This window comes from Macrobrachium nipponense, chromosome 9, assembly GCF_015104395.2.
Source record: "Macrobrachium nipponense isolate FS-2020 chromosome 9, ASM1510439v2, whole genome shotgun sequence".
NCBI classification, from domain to species: domain Eukaryota; kingdom Metazoa; phylum Arthropoda; class Malacostraca; order Decapoda; family Palaemonidae; genus Macrobrachium; species Macrobrachium nipponense.
Genome location: NC_061110.1, coordinates 52,528,954 through 52,548,953, shown reverse-complemented (window position 1 = coordinate 52,548,953; position 20,000 = coordinate 52,528,954). Strand labels below are relative to the sequence as shown.

The window sequence follows — 20,000 nt, the reverse complement described above, 5'->3', positions numbered from 1 at the left end:
GGGTAACATCTCTTTCTCCATTTGTGCATATCGCTGTTCAGTTTCAGTTAACGATTTAGAAGCATAGGCCACTGGGTGTCGTTTTGCAATGGGACAGCACCTAATCCTGACATTGAAGCACCACACGGTAAAGACACATTACAATTACTGTCAAAATATTTCAAACAGAAACTTCAACAATTAGTGTCTTAATCTTGGAGAATGCTTGATCATGAAAAGACCTCCACTGTCATTCAACATTTTTATTTCTGACCACCTTGAAAGATAATTAACCATCCATAAATATCTTTTCAGTGATTTAACATCACTTGGCACTTTTAGACAATTAATAGTTTCAATTTTCTTTTGACGAACACCATCCTCTGTTAGCAAATGTCCAACGTACTTAACTTATGTCACATGTAATTTCACTTGATGTTTTCGTGTTGGCATCAATAAAGCTGATAAGTTCTTATCATGGTTTTCCAAAGCTTCCTGATCAGTATCTCCTGTGCCATAAACTAGGATATCGTCTGATATATATTACTTCTATGCCCTTCTCAATTATGTAGGACATCATGCATTCATCTCTGGTACTCTTCTGGTGCCGATAATATGCCAAAAGGCATACTCTTCCATCTATACCTACCAAAAGGCGTATTAAATGTTGTCAAATAACTTGACTCTTTGTCAAGCTGCACTTGCCAAAACCCATTATTTGCGTTAAGAACTGAAAATATTTTAGTTTTACCATATGCTGGACGCATCCTACCACAATATCTGCAATCTTTTTTTTGGCGTTGGACTTAGGCTATATCGATGGTTTGTGTACTTATTTTTTTTCAGGAGGAAGAAGAAAGGTAAACAAGTTATTGACAGAATTACTCCAGAGTTTTCACCAATTTTCTTTGAAATCTGAATTTTTTCACTGGAAGGAAATGAGGTGAGAGGTGTGTGAATATACCGTGATAATTGCTATATAAAAACAATGAGTAGATTTTATGCCGTATACAAAAAGGAAAAAATTCCAAAACCTTTCTGAATAAGATAGACAGAGATGGTAATGAAATTGTTTATCCTAATGCAGTCATTTTGTACGTAAGAGACTATTTTGAAAACCTCTTTAAAAAAGAAAAATGTAATAAATCTACTCAACGAATGTTTCTCAGTTTCATAGACAAAAAGGGAAATGAAATATTAACAACAGACGTGACGGAATCTGAAGTGTTTGCAGCCATTCGTGGATTGAAAAACAGGAAAATCCTGGGTTAGACTGTCTCCTAGTAGAATTCTATGAGACCCTCGGGAAAGATAAAAAGCTAGATTTCGTAAGTTTAGTGAAATTTGTATTTAAGAATGAAAACGCTAATAAGCTGAATAAAGGAATAATTACTCTTACCCCAAAAGGAGATTTAGATCAAATTTCAAACTGGAGACCGATAACAATCCTAAATGTAGATTTTAAGGTCATTGCTAAAATAATAAGAAGCAGATTTAAAAATGTATTAAAGCTAGTAATATCCCCTGAACAGTTTAGTTGTCTTGAAAACAGGTCAATAATCAATTTAAATGTTTTAATGGGAGATATTATGGCTCACATTAATGAAAATAACAAGGAGGCAGCTTTGATAAACCTGGACTGGTCAAAAGCTTTAGATCGTCTGTCCACCATGACATTTTATATGGAATATTGGAGAAATTTGGTTTCGACAGCAATTTTATCTAGATGAAAAAAATGTTATAAGGAGACGCTGCAAGTGTGATAAGCATAAATGATAACTCTGAGCCATTTTCCATTCAAAAATCTGTAAGACAGGGATGTCCCTTATCTATGATTTTATTTATTGTGTATCAAGAACCTTTCTATAGAATGATAAAAATGCAGCTTTCAGAGTGCGCCTTAAAGTTACCTAATCAACTATTTGTCTCTGTTATTGGTAAGCTGATGACTCACTCTGTAATTATTGTAACAAGTGGCGAAGGTCTAATAGAATGTGTCAATGTAATTAAGGAATGTGAAAAAGCGTCAGGTGCCCTTTTGAATAAAATCAACACTTCTATTTTAGGTATTGGGTACTGGAAAAACAGAACAGAATGGCCAAGTAATGGCTACCAGGTTCTTCAAGATTCATGTAAGGTGTTAGGTGTCTACCCTATTAATAGCCTTTAGAAAAGTGTTGAGTTAAAGTGGTCTATTTTGGAAAAAAAAATTACGAAGATGATTGGTATTTTTCAGAATAGAACATTAACAACTTTCAAAAGCCTATTGTGATAAATTGTACAATTTTAGCATGTATCACATGTTTATCCAATATAAAACACATCTGCACAAAGAATTCAGAGATGTTTACATAAATATATGTGGAATAGTAATTATGAACAATTGCTAGAAAAACTATGTTTCCAGATAAATTGAAAGGAGGAGTTTGAATTTATAATGTTTTGTACGAGTCAAGAGCTATAATGTTTTATACCTTTCTGAAAAATTGTATTATTGAGTTTTTGGTTATAAAATGCTTTATTTCTTTCGTAAAATTCGGGCGACTTTTCTAATTGAAACTGACTTCAGTTTCAAGGATTGCATGAATTTTATCCCGGCTTATTATAATACGAGGGTTGATATTCTTAGGAAAGTTTACGGTACTGCTTTAAAGATTATCCTAATGTGTCAAATAAGGAAACTTATTGGTTGTTAATGGAATGTAATGATTACAAACCCAAGATTGAGTTATTATATCCCCTTTTCAATTGGACTATGATTTGGAAGCAAGTTAAAAATAAGTATATTGATAAGAACAGCAGGGAAATACTTTATAGGTATATACATGAAATGCGGAATACAAATGATAGGTTGCATATCATGAACATAGCAAATGAGTATGTCTCTTTTGTGGTGCTATAGAAAGTGACATCCATTTTATTTATTTCTGTCCATCATTGAAGCAAATATTATACTGGTTCAAGTCACTTTAAAAAAAAATGTAAGATTGAGACGAATAATTTGCTGAAAATTCTTAAATTAGACTTTAAAACTGTCAAAGAATGATGAAAATACTGCAATGGTTTTATTATCGGATTTTATGGCAGGAATGTTACATGAACGATCTGTGGGACTGTTGACAGAAGACCCAAATTGAGTTATATTCATAAGAAATAGAATGTCGAAAACCAAAATATTAATATGTCATGCTTTCAAAAATGACTTAAATAAGACATTTACAAAAGACTACCTGTCTAATTATGATATAGATATCAGTTTTGATCAAATGTGAAATTGGCGAGAAGTACTATTCTATTGTACAGAATAACTAAGAAAAGATTCCCAAACTAGAAAAAAGTGGCGTAATTCATCAGTTCGGTGGTTAAATCTTGGAAGCTTGGATTAGTGTATGTATTATATGTGGATATACTATAAACTTTAACAATAGCCGGGATTTGATGATGTTTTTTTAAAAAGGAAATTAAAATTACTAATAATTTTTATAAAATGTAGATTACTCGCAATATCATTTGTAACAAAAGTATGTTAAACATTGTACTTTAATTTTTATTTTATTCTTCTGTATTTATATGTACTATATAAATAATGTAGAGAATTTTATGTTGTATTTTCATAATTAAAAAAAATTATTTTTCTTCTTCCCAACGACATTGACTTCCTCTTCTTCAGTATTACTACTAGTCATTTGCTGCTTTTGTTGAATTCGCTTTTCATAACTATTTACAAAATTCGCAGCCCTTTCTAAGGTCATGATCCAGTCAGTTCTCCCTAGCCTTATCATCATGTAAATTAAGAATAAATTGGTCCCAGGTTATTACTTTTATTAGATTCTTGTTTTCACTTGAGAAATTTATATCGTTCCTTAATTATTTTTTATCTGGGACTGCATTCTGCATCAAATTTCTTTCAAACTTTATCTATCTTATATTTATTCCCATCTTCATCCCGAGACATTGTATTATGTTGCTATCCTTCGTCTATCAGCTTCCTTGTCTAACCCTGTGGCAATTTCATAGTTAATAAAGGCTTCTTTAAATTCCTTCCATTTGAGGGCTACATTAGCACTTGCACTAAAGTCCATAGGACTCGGTGAAGGTAGCTGTATATTCATCTTTATGGCACAAATCTACCTTAATTGTTATGAAAAGAGAACATTACTCAATTAGTGAAAATTCTGCATGGCGGCAACCGGCTTACTTCAACAAACTGGTCCGGTAACTTACCCTCACTTCTTCCTTAATCCAGCTTATATGTATAGATAGTAACCAATCCTGACACCATGTTACGGGTTCTTATTTTAAGCTGAGGGTAATTAACATTAGTTTATTGAACAGATTACCAATTAAACATTGAGGACGAGCCAACATTATGGTGAGCAGAAAAGATCCGAAAGATACTCTGGTCATGAGACTTACCAAAACATATACAATAGGTAAGATTCATAAACCTAGATAGTGTACCATACACTGATTAGAGTGATAATTCAGTAATTTTGTTTTCATTATTTCCCAACCATTATTTTCTCTTAAATTAACTCTTGGTTGTAAGTTATTCCCCGGGTAGAGTGGACTGGATTTGAAACAAAAGATGTTGGTTGATATTGGGGATACGTAAATACATACATGCATCCAAATATATACGTATATGCACTTTTCCTTAATGAGGCCCTTATGGTGTTATTTATTCCCGAGGTATAATAAACTGGATATATATACATGCCCAGTGGAACCTCGGTTTTCGTACGCCCTGGTTTTCATACGATTCAGTTTCATAGACTTTTTCCAACAAAATTTTGTCTAGGGTTTTGTACGTCTCCTCGGATTTCGTTCATACATGGAAATACTCCTTCCAGGAGCCACCGAAGGAATATGCCCATACTGAGCGCCCAAATAAAGCATCCTGCATTCTCTCGTGACTCATTCTGCTTTTGAGTTCGTTGTTATTAGTGCCTTTTTATGCAATTTTATTCGAGTGCAATTGATAAATAGAATTTAAGAACTGGTCGCAAAGTGTTGGAGGGTGTTGCATGCTGATCACAGTAAGAAAATGCCTACAAGTGCTGTTGTTAGTGAATTTAAGGGCAGCAGAGGCTGGTTCAAAAAAATCAGAGAGAGAACAAGCATACATAAAATGCCTAGTACTTCAGTGATTAAGGACATGTTTGCAAAGTGGAGTAATGCAAAACATTTTATGGAGAATAATCCCAACAAAGATGTTGTAATCCGTATCTCCAACAGCTGTAATGACAATGCCGTGTTCCACTTTAGGCAAATTTTAAAGAGATGCCAGGGACAAATGTCTGAATAGTTTTGTTGTGCAAAAGGGGTCCAGTGACTCAAGCTGGTCCTAGTGCCAGTAAAAACCAAAGAGGGGAAGTAACTCCAGTAGTGCCAGTAAAATATGAAGAGAAGTAACCCCAGATAGGTACTTGATACCTGAAATCCTTCTGAAAGGGGATTTCCCCTCAAAACAATAACCTCTCTTCCTGCTCCCCTTCTCTCTGTCTTCCATACGCTAACAATATTCTTCCATAAAGGTAAGAGTGATGTTAAATATTCATTATTTGTTTCATTATTCATGCATGTTTATTTCTTGTTGTTTTCTGTATGTAAAACTGTGTTTATTCCTTATAAATTCTATCTTTTTAAATATTTATGGGGGTCTGCAATGCATTAATTGTATTTATATTATTCCTTATGGGAATTATTGTTCTGTTTTCGAACGTTTTGGTCTTCATGGGAGGTTCCAGAACAGATTATGTAAGAAAAACGAGGCTCCACTGTATATATATATATATATATATATATATTATATATATATATATATATATATATATATATATTTGTGTGCATGTATTGCAAGGGCTAAAATAAAATATTAGAAGGAGTCAGTTCCAAGTGCTTTAATGTATGTAATATATACATTCTTCAGGTTGCAGTACCGTACCCTGAGAGGTGTATATATCAAATACACGAAAGCACTTAGCATTTCAAATATTTCTTCCTGGATCTTGCAATACAATTAGTCATACGATCTTTGTAACAATCTTGGAAATTATGTATATATATATATATATATATATATATATATATATATATATATATATATATATATATAGATAGAATAGATAGATATAATGTGTGTGTGTGATTGTGTGTGTATACCTCCAACTCCCGGAGCAATAGCTCGGAGAACAACCCAAGGTAGGTCAGGGAAAGGCACTATCATATGCATTTTATTATAATATAATATGTCCACGTTTCACAACTCCTCACAGTTGCATTTTCTAGCTTGCAAACAGCGAAAATGGCAATTAGTAAACTAATAAAATCAGTTACAATCTATAATTCTGTACTTGCATAAAGATCAATTTGATAATAATAGATGCCATCATTGTTAAATCATTTGCTTTTTGTACATGTCCTTATTGAGAAGTCTTTATTTTCTATGAAAGTTTTACATATTTTGGAATTATATCTGATGTTAGACTGTTCATGCCTAGACAATTTGCTCCCGGGTCTGAAGCTGACCTCTCCGTGAGCATCTGGAGCCCTTAACTAAAGGTCATTACGCCTTAACGTGTTCTACCAACTTCAAGGTGGACATTATCAAACAGGACTCCGACTTATTAATGGTTAGCCTGGACGTCGAATGTAGGGGAAACCATTCAGATTATTTCAAATAAGCTTATAATAGGACAGGTACATAAATAAAATGATTTAACAATAATGGAATCTATTATTATCAAATTAACTGTACCACTCTTAAACTCCCAAAAATCGTCCACACAATTGTTTATTGCCCAATGGTCTTGTCGAACCTAACTTCTTCTGGATAGGTTGTCACCAGCATTTTGCTTGTTTTTTTAGTAAACGTTTTAGTCATTTTATTCAGAATGTTTAATTCTGGTTATAATTTGTAATTCTGATTTTATTAGTTTACTGATTGCCATGTCCGCTGTTATGAAACGTCGGCAATTTTTTATAATATAAAATGCATATGCATAGTGCTTTCCCTGACCCGATTGGATTATATATATATATATATATATACGTATATATATATATATATATATAGATAGATAGATAGATAGATAGATAGATATCTATATATATACACACACACGCACACACACACACACACATATATATATGTATAGTGCTTATATGAAGCATAGCTAACAAAAGCATATTACGTTTTTTTATCTAGTACGTAATGATCTTCAGTAATTGGACCAACTGCAAAAATGTACAAATATTGTTTTGCTAAGGTTTTATTTCCCCCTAATTTCAAGATATAGATCGACAGTAATTAGGTTTGCGAGCTTCCCTTCTCCTCGTTGGCCACAACTGCAGTTGCCCAACGACATCCGCAGCTGCAGCCTTAGCCCCGCCGTTAATTGACTTTTTCTGAGGACTTGAATTAGTCTTTGCGAACTCGAACATTAACGTCAAGGGCTTCGTTCAGTTCACTGACAACAAACGAACGTTTAGCAAAAGAATTTCGCCTTTTCCACGGAAAGGACTTGGATTCTGCTATGATGGTTGCTGGACCTGACAGACATTGACTCCCAGTTTTCAACAAAAACAAGTTTTTAAAAGTCGTTGTGATCTCACCAAAGAAAATAAACCTAAATGTGCAACAGACTAGATCTGACTCGAACAAATAAATGAAATTGTTGTCTGGTGATGTTGACGTGACATAGTATATGATTTCGTCACTTTGAGGCCATCTTACCTATTCGGAATTTCCACGAATTTTCACATATGCCTAACTTCGATGTCATTTTACAAAGGTCGGGCTGATGTTGAACTTAGCGAAGCCTTTGACTAAAGTTCGAAAGATTTTTCCCTAGAGTGGTGAGATCTGTACAACCACTTACGATTTTAAGTGGTTGTACAGATTTCACAGGACTGAAAGACTTCAAAAGTATCTCTCTCTCTCTCTCTCTCTCTCTCTCTCTCTCTCTCTCTCTCTCTCTCTCTCTCTCTCTTCGCATTTAGAATGAAATTCGCAGCCAGTTTGGCCGAATAATTACAATATATAACTGTGTCCAAAGTCTATGAAGTAAAGCTAAAGCAATTTTCTGAATAAAACTTGAATATGTGCATAGAAACATCAAGGAGAAGACTACAAGGTGCACCCCCCCCCCCCCCCCCCAGGATCCAGACAAACACAGGGCCTGATTGTGGTAGGAATTGGAAACCCTTGGAGCAAGCTTGCATTTTAAATCTGTTTGCGCAAAATTTCTGAACGCCGTGTCTGGATTGCTCCAGCCACGTCTTCCGGTGGATCGACCAAGTGACCCCCCTTTTTTAGTCTCCTGGACCTCTGTAAATTAATGTAAATACAGTGCATTTAAAACTAAAGTCCAGCTTTTTTATGGTAAACCTTCCTTCCTCAGTAATATCGGCATTATGCCTGAGTAGTTTTATTTCTTTTGCTCTGATCTCTCGTCTTCCATTCAAGGCCAAATTTTTCAGTGTTAACTATATTTCCTAGGAGTGCAAGAGCTAAAATCAGAATAATATATTATATATATATATATATAAATATAAAATATATATATATAAATATATATATAGGATATATAATAAAAGGAACCCATAAAAATGTCAAATATAGAGAGAAAATACTATATTTCAGAGACTGCTGTCTCTCTCTTCAGGTAGATGAATGAGAAATGTTACAGAAAAGGTGGTATTTATACCAAGAGATCCAACCACAGTTAAGCCAATTTAGGTCACTCCCATTGATAATCCTTCTTTAATCCTCTTAAACGTTGGTTGAAGGAAAACTTTATCGATGACATCTGAATCCTGTGCGCCCCTTGAGATGTTCATTACCTGTCTCTGTTTAATCAAAGCAGATTCTATCATCTGTCTCTTGTGCCAACAGTTGCTGCTATAAATTAAATGTGACAAATTCCAGTTTATTCTGTGGTTATGTTCATTAATATGATTGAAATTAGCCAAGTTCTGTTGTCCATACCTAACTGACCGTTTATGTATTAATATTAATCTCTGGGGAAGTGATTTTCGCGTAAAACCAATGTAAGATTGGTCACAGTCTAGACATGGGATTTCGTAAACGGCAGTGTATTTGTGGGATGTCAAATTAAGGATTTGGCTATGGTATCTGGGTAAGTAAATGCAAAAGTGTTAGATTTTCCGAGAGTCTGGGTCACCTTGTTAATCCAGGTGTGGAATTTTTATTTTATTGTTGGGTGTTTCCCTGGTCTTTTCTTGAGGGGGTCGGTAGAAATTGATATTTGATTTATGAATGGCTTTCTCAGTTATTTGATCAGGATACCTTAAAGACGAAAACTGCTTTCGAATTAGTTCAAATTCTTTTTCCATGAAATCTGGAGAACAAATTCGTAAGGCTCTTAAGAATAGGTTGCTGGTTACGCCTATCTTGATAGAAATGTCGTGATAGCTAAAATAGTGAATGTATGAAAGTGACAACGTTGGTTTTCTGTATATGGCAAATTTTGTTGTCTGTTTCCCATTAAACTTTAAATTTGATGCTGGGCACTAATGTGTTAAATTTTGAAAGGAATTCATTGAAATTGCCCCATCTGTTATTCCAAAATGTTAGAATACCATCTATATATCTCATCCACAGCTTGTTTTTAGGTTTTATTGCATTTATTACTGTAGTTTCAATGTATTCCATTTATAGATTGGCTAAAACAGGACTTAAAAGACTACCCATACTACACCCGCATTTTGGCGTTTTTATGGGCTCCTCTTATTAGATGGAATTCTGTTGCAACAGAAATTTTTTACCATTCATATATATAATATATATATATATAATATGTATATATATATATATAATATATATATATATATATATATATATATATATATATATATATATCTATTATACATATATATATACATATAGATATATATATATATATATACTATATATATATATATATATATATATATATATAACACACATATATATATATATATATATATATATATATACATATATATATATATATATATATATATATATATATATATATATATATATATATATATATATATATATATATATATATATAGCTATGCAGTTGTATCACATACAACCATTCAGGAAACTGCAGACAACCACATCAGAAGGAAGAACATTTAATAACGATAGAGACGTTTCGCACATACAATGTGCATCTTCAGTCTGTTGAGATACAAAACATATACATATTAATACTAAATAAAAGTAAGATTCTTATTATAACAGTAAAAATTAATACAAGACTAAAATTAACTTAAGATTCACAGAAATTATTAAAAGTTAATGACAAGTAAAATCAAAAAGTAAAAAGTACAAATCAGAAACAAATACCAAGGCGCAACCAACCGTTAGCCGAGAAGGAAGGAGGTAGAATGACTAGACTTGGGCAAGGAGTTAAAAAGTTCCTCCTTCTTCTGTACCATAAGAAAAGAATCAAAGCTAAATTTTGGCTAGTTGAGGACAAAAAAGTATTTGGGTTCGATTGGATAACACAATGTACTTTCTCAATGATTGCATTTCTTTAATCATCCTGGCTAAAATGATCCTTTTTGACAGAGAGAATTGCAGTTGTAGTACATATGCATGACTTTCTTGCTTATGTATGTAGATAGTGTCCACTTGAACATAATATGTAAATATTGACACGCACATATTTTCTTGTCCCTCTTATGTCTGCTTTTGCTGTAACAATAAACTTAAAAATTAAGCTGGAACGTTATCGTTAAAGCAGGTCTGTAATTAATTCCGAAATGAAAACTGCAAAGACCCCAGAAAAGAAATTTATTTTTGTGAATGAGCAACAGCATTATATCTGCTGTCTAAAGAGAACGCGCACGTGGCGTTCCCATGTTGCATTTTGCAAGCAGGGCTTTGTTTTAAAATTTAGGAAACAACAATGATTTCCTAAAATATAAAGATTTTTATTTTCATATTTTCCTCGCCTTTCTTGCTTTCATAGAGAATTCCTTCATATGTATAAGAGCACCGTTCCCCTGTATCAAGATGCGCTCAGATTCTCAATGCAATTGGCTGACTCTCCGGCTCAAGAAAAGAAGAAACCGAGACTGCACCTTGCGTATCGGATCCAGTGGAGAAACCATTTATCTTGTTTCCTCAGTGGAGTAACACCTGACACTTTCGCTGCGGATTTTATTTTGCCTGTCATCCCGGCACCATACTACCGAACCGTAACCGAGTACCGTTACCTTCCCTGATAAAACCGGGACATATCTTAAACACTAACCATAGAATCTTTTTGAAATAATCTCATTGTTTTTCCCACATTATCCTTACCTTATCTCATTGAACTAACCTAACCTAACCTAGGGATATGGCAACAAATAAAAAACTAAGCCTGGTGCAATACTATGGTATACATGTCTGGGATTTGCATCCCGGCAAAGTGTGCATTTCATATGAAAAATGTTAAATATTTTCAGTCTAAGCAAAAAATGTTCATAAAACCTCTAAGGATAATATTTCCAGGTTAAAAGTTATTTTGCTCACACGTAGTCAATTATATTATAAAAGGAAAAAATTAAGATACGTTGGAATCTGAGATGTCGGTCTGTGAGTCTATCAGTCCCATCAGTACTCTGCTCATATTCTGTTGTATATGCTGACGTGACGCAAAGGGAAAACTGGATGATGCACAACTTAACTTGTTCTTTATATAACCATCCTTTTTGCACGCCATTAATTCATTTTATACTTATTTTCCACTTATACAATGCTTCTTGTATACTTTATGGGTATGGCATACTTAAAGACAAGGGCTGATACCAAGAGTTGGCTATTCTTTCTTTACACATTTGTCGAAAATTTATACATTTGCTTCCTTTTACTTCCCCATCATCATTGTTTGGCAATATTTCTTCTTTCTTCAGACGAGGTGTATCCCCCGACCTTTTCCACAAATACCACCCTCATTCCACTCACATTAATACACCTGTGGACAGTATGGGAAGTGCCATAAGTCTTCTATAGGACCATCTGGTTCATAATTCTTTTTCCATAGTCTATTTCATCTGTTCATTGCATGGTCCTCGCTATTTCTCTCTTCAATATCCTTCTTCTCCACGAGTCTTTACAATTTTCTCATACAGAACCAAATATAGTTGCTCTCTTAGTTACCAATCGCAATACTGAACATAACACCTTTTTGCCAATCCTCCTGGTATGATACAAAAGATTATAATAATTGTACTTGCTATCATCGTTTCTTGATGTAGTAATTTTATTGATTTTCTTCAGCTTTCTTCACATGCAATTTTTTCCTCAGTCTGTGCCATTACTTTCACTCTCAAACTTCAATGCTACTCCATAGTCAGACATCCTGGTTTATTATTTCCTTTACATTATCTTTTCTCATCCGCCAAACCAGCACTGACATCTTTTATTTTTTTTCTTAATTTGTCTTATCTTTTCACTTATTAAAATAAAAACTTACAAATATATATCTTATCCATTTCATATAGCGCTGTACTAGTCCTTTGGACATGTCATCGAACATACATTCACTTCTAAATGACCCTGACGTACATCTTTCTCCAGCCAATGCTACTGCGTCACTAACGGCTCAGTCAGGCACTGCTGGCCGACGGCAGGCGCATATATGTTGCTACAGGTTGCTCAGGAAAGATTTTCATTATGAGGACCCCCTTAAGCACCCCTTGATAAAACTCAGCCAATAGTTAAACTCTGATATTGATGTTAAATGCGTTTGTATTCATTTATGTTAACTCATGGTACCAAATCTTATTGCAGTAGGCCCATCTTTGACCCTTTGGGCCTTATTTCCTAAAGAGAGGCTCCATCCCCTGCTATCAAGGTCGAGGTAGGTAGGCTACAACCCCCTTCTCCCCTGGTCGGGAAGTAGAAAGTGTGTAGGCCTCCTGCACCCTAATATTGTGGGAAACCTTCAGGCCCCATTCCCAATGTGGTGTTGGCCCCCCTTACTACTGAGGGTGTCTAATGGCCCCTATATTGTGGGGAGCCTGTAAGTACCAATAGAAAGTTGTAAAAAATGAGAGGGTATGAAAAAGAGGGGTTATGATCACCTTAGAAAAGCCCTCGAGTTTCCGGTTTTGTCTAAAACCTTCGTTGGGGGTAGGGGAGTCTATAATAAAAATTTGGTTGGCCTTACTATAATAGTCTTGGTGTGCATAGCGAAGAAATAAACAAACAGACAGACAGAAACTGCCTTTTATATATATAGATTGTACATATATGTGTTGGTTACATACATGCAGACACACACACACACACACATATATATATATATATATATATATATTATATATATATATATATATATATGTATATATACTATATATTTATATAGATATATACGTTATATATATATATATATATATATATATATATATATCTATATATATATATATATATATATATTTATATATATATGTATGTATGTGTGGTGTCTGCATGTATGTAACTCACACATATATGTACAATCTATATATAAAAGGCAGTTTCTGTCTGTCTGTTTGTTTATTTCTGTTATGTGGTTATGTTGTCTGAATCAGAGTTCATTATGAATTAGACTATTAATAGCTTGTTGAATATATATATATATATATATATATATATATATATATATATATTATATATATTATATATATTCAACAAGCTATTTATAGTCTAATTCATAATGAACTCTGATTCAGACAACATAACCACATAACATTACTTTCCAGGCATGAATATTCACAATATTCATTCACCACCATTCATTATACGTTCTCAGGAATTTTGCGGTTGATATTATATTTCGGTTTGCAGAATCTTTTCTTAAGTATGGGAAACTGCCATTCTTCCACTCTACCTCAAAGTAAACATACCCTCAGCACTGAACACCAAACAGTAGCTAACAGATTATTGGTAGTTTCTTACTTTCATTTTCTTTATGTTCCTTTCCTGTATATGACAATGGTATTATGGACAATCTGAAGATCCTCCTAACCCATGCGTTTTTCCTCTCTTCTTTTCCTGGTGTTCTCCTGAATCGTTAACTTTATCAAATCAGCGCCTCTAAGACCGGATCTCTGACTTCAAGGGTGATAGGTTTATTGAACTTTCTCTCATCTCAACCAATGGCCCCCTGGTTAAATTTTCCCCCGTGAAACTGTATTCGTACCATCATCTTCCTTTATTTAACTCATTGTTTCTTCGTATCTCAGATTCTTCCTGCAGCTCATTTCGTCCAATACCCGGTACCATCCTCCCTCCGCAGTTACAACTGCACTCTTACAGCTCATACAACTCTGTCTGCACTTCACATGCAGGAAATATAAGAATGAAAAGAATTCGCTCTGCTTTACTTTTCAAACGAAGTTGGGACCTACAACCTTCTCATTTACAAAGCCAAAGGGTTCTACATATAAAAAACAAACAACTTTTTCAAGATTTTAATTTCACCGAGAAACTGCATTTAATCTTTTGAAGCCGGGAGTTGCAGATTAAGGGGTAAAGGATATTTTGTTCAGAAAACGGGGTGGAAACTGACCACACTTTACACTGAAATTTTACTACTTCTGTCTATATCTGTTCCTCCTTTCACTCTACCATTTGGTTATTTATAATCGGTTTAAAGAGGCAGATGAAAGTAATAGTGATTAACCGAGAGGCTCCCTCTCTCCATATTCTCCTTCTTATTATTCCCATTTCAGTTTATGTCTGCCGAGTGCGATGCATAAGTAAACAAGTAAAAAATGCGCCGAAGTTTCTTCGGCTCAATCGAGTTTTCTGCACCGCGCATAATCAAGGCCACCGAAAATAGATCTATCTTTCGTTGGTCTCGGTATGAGCCGCGACCCATAAAGCTTTAACCACTGCCCAGTGGTGTCCTGTCCTATATAGTTGCCGGACGTACGATCGTGTATAAATTTAACCTTAAATACAATCAAAACTGTTGAGGCTAGATGGCTGCACTTTGGTGGGTTTGATGATTGGAGGGCGGATGATTAACATACCAGGAAATAAAACTAAAATATATATATATACATATATATATATATATAATATATACATATATATATATATATATATATATATATATATATATATATATGTATATATACACACACACACACACACACACACACATATATATATATAATATATATATTATATCTATATATATATATATATATATATATAATATATATATGTGTGTGTGTGTGTGTGTGTGTGTGTGTGTGTGTGTGTGTAAATGACTGGTAAAAATGTTCTGTTACAACAGAATTCCATCTAATAAAAGTAGCCCATAAAAACACCAAAATATAGAGAGAAAAATACTTTATTTCGGAGACTGGTGTCTCCCTCTTCAGGTATATGAATGAGAAAAGTTTACAGAAAAGGTGGTATTTATACCAAGAGATCCATCCACAGGTAAGCCAATTTAGGTCACCCCCGCTGATAATCTTCCTTTAATCTTCAACCAACGCTTAAGAAGATTAAAGGAAGATTATCAGCGGAGGTGACCTAAATTGGCTTAGCTGTGGATGGATCTCTTGGTATTGTTACATACTTAATTAGGTTCATCACTGAATATTTAAGAATAAGACACGGATGGGTTCTGTAAGCTTGTAACACAATACTAAGAAAGGATAAATGAAAATTTATTAACGAAATAATTATTATATTAACACAAAAGGTAAGTAAAAATAAACATTCCTCCCTTAGCAGAACAATGCTATAAATCACACCCATAAATAAAGAAAATATACCTCATTCAAAATATTATGAAAAATATACAGAAAATGCTCAAAAATAAATAGGCAGCTCCTTCGACCCTCCTCCTAGCAAGAGACCAGAGTGAGACTAACTTAAAGCCAGGGAAAAGGTCCGAAGGAGACAAACAATGCAGAATATAACAAGTGATTCCGTATTCATATGGTAGTTATACAGTTAACTAAACAAGACAATAATGAAATGATTCAGCAATATGTACAAATTTAACAATATGCGTCACACCTCCCCCCAAAAGGCCGAGCCCAACGGAGTGGCTCGGACGAGTGAGGAGTTCAAGGTACTTTGGTTCCGGCTCTTGACAGAGCATCCGCAATAACATTGTCACTTCCTTTAAGGTGGAGAATTTTCAAGGGGAACTTCTGTAGATACAGAGCCCAACGGAGTAGTCTCTGGTTGTGTGACTTCATCTTCTCCAGGAAAGTCAACGGATTGTGATCCAGTGTGGGTTACTATCTCGGAAGCTCCCTGGAGGTAGCACTCAAACTTCTGCAGTGCGAGCACTAAACTCAGTGCCTCCTTTTCAATAGTGCTATAAGACATTTGATGGGACAGGAACTTAGTAGACATGTAGCACACTGGATGCAGAAAACCATCTCCCGCTGATTTTTGCAGCAACACTCCACCAGCCCCTGTATCACACGCATCTACTTGGAGACAAAAAGGTTTATTAAAATCAGGTGTACATAGGACAGGGTTGCTACAGAGTAATAATTTGAGTTGATTAAATGCTTCTTGACATTCTTGAGTCCATATGAACTTGACCTTAGAGCTAGTTAGGCTAGTTAAGGGTGATGCTACAGATGCAAAGTTCTTGCAAAACTTCCTATAGAATGATGTCATACCCAAAAAACGCTGTAGTTATTTTTTAGAAGTGGGGGCAGGATACTCAAGTACAGCATCAATGTTAGCAGTCTTAGGACGAACATGCCCACTACCTACAATATGACATAGGTAGGAAATAGTAGCATGGCAAAATTCAGTCTTCTTTAGGTTAATTGTTAAATTAGCTTCCTCAAGTCTTTGGAATAACAATTCTAGTCTACGGATATGTTCCTCAAAAGTTTCACTGATTACGAGGATGTCATCCAAATAACAAAAGACACCATCAAGATCTCTAATGGTATCATTAATAAGCCTTTGAAACGTGGACGGAGCATTGGTAAGACCAAAAGCCATTACTTCATATTGAAAAAGGCCAAATGGAGTTATGAAGGCTGAACGACTTTAGCTCTTTCTGTTAGGCCTACCTGATAATACCCTTTTAAAAGGTCCACTTTAGTCATGTACCTGGCTTGTCCAACGGAATCGATGATGTCATCTATTCTTGGTAATGGATATGAATCTTTAATAGTTACCATATTCAGCTTGCGGTAATCTGTGCAAAACCTTAAGTTACCATCCTCCTTTGATACTAGAAGACAAGGTGAAGCCCATGGAGATTTACTTGGAACTGCTAGGCCATGTTTGAGTAAATATTCCACTTCCCTCTTCATCTGTGCTTTTCGATCAGGACTCAGACGATATGGAGGTTGGCGAATGGGCATCGTACCTGGGACAAGTTCAATATCATGCAGAAGCACAGTACTTTTCCTGGGAAAGTCACAAAAAGAAACATTATTAATAAGAGTCTGTAGCCTTTGAGAATGTTCACTAGGTAAATGGGACAACTTCACTTCCAGGTTTTGTAAAACTTCTGAATTGGATTCTGGGCTCCAAGAAGGTATGAGGTCATCAATTGAGTTCGCAGTTGCAGAGGTATTCTCTGATGCAGAATCTATATTAATCATATTAACAACCAAATCTCGAGAACAAGGTCCAGGTTCCCTACAGTGATATTTTTTTAAAAGATTAGATGAACTATTTAAGTGGATTTTCTACAGTCAGGAGTCGCAATTACATATGTATTATTGTTGACATTTTTCAGTACCTTATATGGTCCAAAGAACTTTGACTTTAGGGGAGAACTATGAACAGGAAAATAAGTCAAAACCAAATCGCCTGGGAGTAATTTTCTAACTTTACTAGATCTATCAAAATTAGTTTTCATTTCAAACTGTCGAGCTATTTCATTTTTTACACATTGCAAATTTTTATGTTCTGTGCGTATTTTTTTCGAAGTGATTTTTTGTTCATTTGTGCATTTTTCTTTTTGATGTGTTTTTTTTATATGCTGTGTGATTAATGCTTCTTTTTGCAATTTTGGTATTTTCCAAATTTATCTCTGTTTTCATTGACATTCACAATTTGATTAACTTAATTGTTTTCATTAAATAATCATTGCATATTTAATTGAGTTTAACATTTGGGAATTACTTTGCATTTACTTAGAATTCTTTTCAAGTTTTATTGTTGCTTAGCACTTGTGAATTAATTTCCAAATTTTAGTTATTACCTAACACTGTTGAATTTCAATTGGATTAATTAATTTTCTTGATTTCTGTGATAAATTAATTTTGATTTAATTTTACTTAATAATTAATTCAAGAATTAATTAGACTTTGCATTGTTTTCAAGTAACAGTAAATTTCCCTGAGATTATGAATTTCACTTATAAATTTTGAGTTTGATAATAAATTTTTGTATTGAAAATGTTTATAAGTGTTTTATTTTTTTCCCTTCACCAGTATATTTAATTTGGTTTAGGTAGAAATTTATATTGGTAATTGACGTGTTTTCCTTCAATTTAATTAAAGTGAGTTAGAACCAGGGAAGTACTTAAACTTTTAAAATCAGGGAAATACTCTGACTTTTAAAGTTGTTGATGAAGTGATGCCCTTTAATTAACTTGATTACATATAAGATTACTTCACACCTGTTTTAATGAACTTAGTCTTATTTTCTGCAATATTGATAAGTTGTTTAAAGGATCACTGTTGCCTTTAGAGTATTCATCGTATTTTACCTGTGATGAATGTTCAGGTGTCTGGCTGTTATGAAGTACTTATTCTATGATTGGTAAGTGTAGTAACCAGATGCTTGGCACTTCGTCACAATATATATATATATATATATATATATATATATATATATATATATATATATATATATATATATATATATATATCCTTAAATCCACAGTTGAAACGTAAGTGGAGCAGGGACTTGGAAGAAGTACTTTTGTAGTATATTCTACATTTTCAAGTTCACACTGAGTATACAAGCAGTCCCCAGTGGAGGTTCTATTTGCGGCAGGGCGCTGTAAACCAAAATTCGCCTTAATCAAAATTATACAATTATTATGGGAATAAATAGCACTTACAGCTCTGTTACAGCACTGTAAGTCCAGGTTACAGCACTGTAAAGCTAGTAACGGCGCTGTAAATCCACTTTCAGCGCTAAAAAATTGTGGTTAATAGTGCCATGAACCAAGCACTGTAAGTCTGGAATAATGTAACCCAAACCTAACGTAACCCGATCTCATGGCGCTATTAACCCAAATTTTTCAGCGCCATTACCTGCTTTACAGTGCTGTAACCCGGACTTCTCTTCAGCTTTTATGCACTGTTTTGTGGATTTAAGTCCTTGGTAATAATGACTCCTAGGTCCTCTTCTTGTTCTACACTATTTATGTCATTCCCAAGAAGCATGTAGTTGGCATGAGGGTTGTTTGTTGTTATTTGTAACACTTTACACTTATCCAAATTAAAAGGCATTTGCCATCTTTCTGACCACTCTCCTATTTTCTTCAAATCAATTCTTAAACTTTCTACTGTCTCTGGGTCTGCTGCATTTACCCCTAGTTTGGTGTTGTCTGCAAATTTGGCTATCCTGCTAGTTAATCCTACATCAATGTCATTAGTATAAATAAAAAAAAACAAAAGGGGGACAAGAGAACCCTGAGGGAGTTCCTCTTGTTTTTTTATTTATACTAATGACATTGATGTAGGATTAACTAGCAGGATAGCCAAATTTGCAGACAACACCAAACTAGGGGTAAATGCAGCAGACCCAGAGACAGTAGAAAGTTTAAGAATTGATCTGAAGAAAATAGGAGAGTGGTCAGAAAGGTGGCAAATGCCTTTTAATTTGGATAAGTGTAAAGTGTTACAAATAACAATAAACAACCCTCATGCCAACTATATGCTTCTTGGGAATGACATAAATAGTGTAGAACAAGAAGAGGACCTTGGAGTCATTATTAACAAGGACTTAAAACCCACAAAACAATGCATAAAAGCTGAAAAGAAGTTACAGAAACTAGTGGAATACATAA

At 34.2% G+C, this 20,000-nt stretch overlaps 1 protein-coding gene across 1 annotated transcript in view; it reads left to right on the top strand.

Moving 5' to 3' along the window:
- LOC135218517 (growth hormone secretagogue receptor type 1-like) overlaps positions 1-20,000 on the top strand; it is a 486,215-nt gene that overhangs the window by 124,592 nt on the left and 341,623 nt on the right. The window lies entirely within an intron of this gene.